We start from the raw sequence: 3,843 nt of genomic DNA, 5'->3' as shown, positions 1-3,843 counted from the left end.
TTTTTTTTACTTCGTTTTTTGTTTTCGTTGTCATTTTATTTTATTTTTATTTATTTATTTCTTATGTTTATTATTATTTTTTAATGTAAATCTTTACTTTGTAACTTTAACCTCTTTATAAATAATATCTAAATTCCTTACTCGTGGCGCTTATCTACTTTTTTACTAAGAGTTTTTTTTACTTCGTTTTTTGTTCTCGTTGTCATTTTATTTTATTTTTTTGTTTCTTATGTTTATTATTATTCTTTTTATGTAAATCTTTACTTTGTAACTTAAACCTCTTTATAAATAATATCTAAATTCCTTACTCGTGGCGCCTATCTACTTTTTTATTAAGGTTTTTTTTTACTTCGTTTTTTGTTTTCGTTGTCATTTTTATTTATTTATTTCCTATGTTTATTATTATTTTTTTAATGTAAATCTTTACTTTGTAACTTAAACCTCTTTATAAATAACATCTAAATTCCTTATTAGTGGCGCCGATCTGCTTGTTTATTAATGCTTTCTTTTATTTTGTTTATTTTCACTGTCGTTTTAATTATTTTATGTTATTTCTATTTATTTATTTCGTGTATTTGATTTTTGTTTTGATTTTTTTAAATATAAATTATTGCTTTGTAACTTAAACTTCTTTATACATAATTATGAGATAAAAAAAGGTCAGTACATATACACAAAGTTAATTATAATTTTTAACTCGCCCTCTATTAAAAACCCATCCGTTCAATACTCAAATTAGATTGTTATTTAAAATTCTATTCGAAGAATATCATTTTATACAATCAAGGAATTATTGTAACATAATAATACATTAATATAAACATTTTGAAATCAATAAGAATAAAGTGTAAGGATACAGTGAGAGGTAGAGAGGAAGGTCCTTGCAAGGGGTCCTTGAGGATTGGTCCAGATTCTTCAGGGTCGGCTAAGGACCTTTCTTCGCCACCGGCTGGTCTTCCTCCTCTGTCGATCCTTCTTGTCTAATCTTCTATTATTTTTTTTATTTCTTGGCCAGTTATTCATAAATACATTTTCACTTTACGTTGAGCCTCTTAACTTTTAATTATATACCGAATTTGATTTATATTATTTATGAATAAATAATATAATTTAAAATAAACACTCTTGTCTCTTATATTATAATAAACTCACCAGAAGACTGAAATAAGATAACGTTATCTCTTAAATCAGTACCAGGAGGGAAATAAAAAGGAGTTGGTTGAAAGACCTTCTTTTGTGAATAACTTTACTGAAATCAGAAACACCAGTGCTGAAGGTCTATGTCTAACATTCCAATTGTCGTAAATTTTTTTCATTGATACTATTAATCTGTAATTATTAAAATGTGTTTTCTTTTTTTTTTAACTTAACAATATGGTCAAAATTCTGTTATAGTAATCTGCATATATTTTATAGAAACATAGTGATATTTCTTCCGAAGTACGTTTGAATATTCAAGTTTAAGCACTGTTTACGAATCTTACACGACAGCTTTTCGGCAGCCCGATTAAACTATCTGAAACGTAACTTAAATGCCATAAAATTCCACATGATCAACATTGAATTGTGGAAAATCATAAAATTATTCTTGATCAATAATTAGATTAAGAGGTATGAATAGCTTGATAGTTCCAGTAGAAAGGAAACCAATAAAGAAATCTATCTTCATAAAGGCCAAGTGGATCTTCTATTATGGTTGATTGAATTCACTGTGCCCGTCATGTTTCCAGAATGAGACTGAGAGATATTCTCCAAAATTGTATGTAGAAAATACAATTATAAAAGAAGAAACGAGTGGTTTGTTTGGATGTATATCCAAAAGAATATTCATTGATGAGAAACTAGATGAATGGTGGTTTAGGTCAACGGAGGTTTCAGTTTGTAGCTTTTAAGTAAGTATTAATATTGAGAATATTGCTCCTATCGTAGAAGTTGTGAGTTACATCAAAGATAGTAACTTTATAACTTTGTTCTCATTATTCATAACGGTAATCCTTTTCGGAAAGTCATCTATCCAAGTGCTGATCATGCCTGGCTGTGCTTAACTTTAAATAGCTATTTCACACACACTAGCATGCTTGGTCACTCAGGAATCCAGACTAGTATCATGACTGCTAAATATTATGTAATATGCAATGATATGAATATTTCACAGTGATATACTTTACAGGACCATGTTCAATGTAGGACAGGCCCGCCTAGAAATGTCTATTGCAATATTACAGTTGTAAAAATAATAATAATAATAATAATAAATAATCATAGACAGGCATGAATGGCCTGGGGGTGCCTATAGACGATCTAAGCGAGGCTCAACAGTCAGTTCTCTTAGACACTGCACGTATTTTTTAGTATTAAAAATTTTTAAATATTTAAACAAAAATATGAAGGTGGTCGGACTTCTAGGTCTCCCACCTCAGATACTCAACCCGCAATAGCGTGAACAACCGACCAATAATAATAATAATAATAATAATAATAATAATAATAATAATTAGATAGTAGATAAAGAATACAGAAACAAGGTAAATAAAATAGTTCCATCTCAGAACGTATTTAAACCTACATACAATTACACTTATATATACGGATTCTCTCCCAGCAGCATCGGTGGTTTTTTTTTTTTTTTATTTATTTGTTGATATTTACAACTGTATAAAAAAATACAACCAGTAAATTTGATCATAAAGACATATGATATGATACAGGATGTAGAGAAACTACCCAGTAGTAGAACTCTAAAACAGTTTACAATATAAGGTCACGAGGCCATCTTCTTTTCAGGCGCCTTGGAGGATTGCCAGGAATGGAAGAGGAAGCAAGGTTAGAAACGAGGGAGTTTATTATGGAATGAATAATATCGGGTTCGTCGGTGGTGTTAAAAACGAATAGAGACAGTAAGAGTGCCAGACTCATGGACGAATTAAGACCACTTTTAATATAATTTGTTTTATTTTTATTTTTTAGATTAATAATATAATATTTTACACCTATGTTTATATTGATATATTTTACAATGGTTATATTGCAAGCTTAACCTGTCATTGACCGCTGCGTGAAAATTTCTTTCACGCTAATTTTTTTTCGGGTCTGGAAGCTGATAGAGGGAGACTGTGGTTCCCAACTTCCTGGAATCTGTAATTCACAGTCTCTTCCATCAATGCCTCGCCAGATACACCACTCTAGCTCTTTTATTGACAATATACACTTCTCGTGACACATTATCTCACGTGCGACTAAGGCTGCTATAAAAATATTCAAGTTGTGAGGATATTTCTCACGTCCGACAAGTGTATTTAATCCAAAAAAAAAATTTTTCTCCAGGGAAAACATTAGCAGAACTAGGGAAACGTAGGCTTGAAGAGGCAGTACTTCATTACGTACGTATTATTTACTATGAATTGTATTTCGATACTATAAGTGTATGTTAGGGTGGTCTTTATTATAAATATTTGCCTTTTCATGTTTTCACTTTATCACAGCGCCGTATGAATACTATTTTTTGTAAACTTTTGGGTTATATTCAGCCAATCTAAACATAAAATAATTCCCACCAGTAAAAGACCGATATATCCCAGTAATACTGTTTTCACTTGCACCAGTTGTGCACAAGAGATTTCTTCAGAAAGCATTTTTTTTTTTAAATTAGTGTTATGTTCTTATTGCTACAACACTTACTTGACAAACGCTCTAAACTTCCCATTCACTATAAAAAATTATTCACTACAATAATCAGAACAATTTGGACATATGGAATTGAGCTCTGGGGCTCCACCAAACCATCAAATTCTTCCCGCATCCAATCGTTACAATCCAAAATCCTTGATGCTCCTTACTATGTCA

At 30.4% G+C, this 3,843-nt stretch overlaps 1 protein-coding gene across 1 annotated transcript in view; it reads right to left on the bottom strand.

Moving 5' to 3' along the window:
- The window catches only part of LOC106682531 (angiopoietin-4), a 406,762-nt gene that overhangs the window by 113,833 nt on the left and 289,086 nt on the right, over window positions 1–3,843 (bottom strand). The window lies entirely within an intron of this gene.

The sequence above is a fragment of the Halyomorpha halys genome, unplaced genomic scaffold (genome assembly GCF_000696795.3).
Source record: "Halyomorpha halys isolate HHAL.00 unplaced genomic scaffold, Hhal_1.1 Scaffold24.1, whole genome shotgun sequence".
NCBI lineage: Eukaryota > Metazoa > Arthropoda > Insecta > Hemiptera > Pentatomidae > Halyomorpha > Halyomorpha halys.
This window is presented reverse-complemented; position numbering and strand designations above follow the sequence as displayed.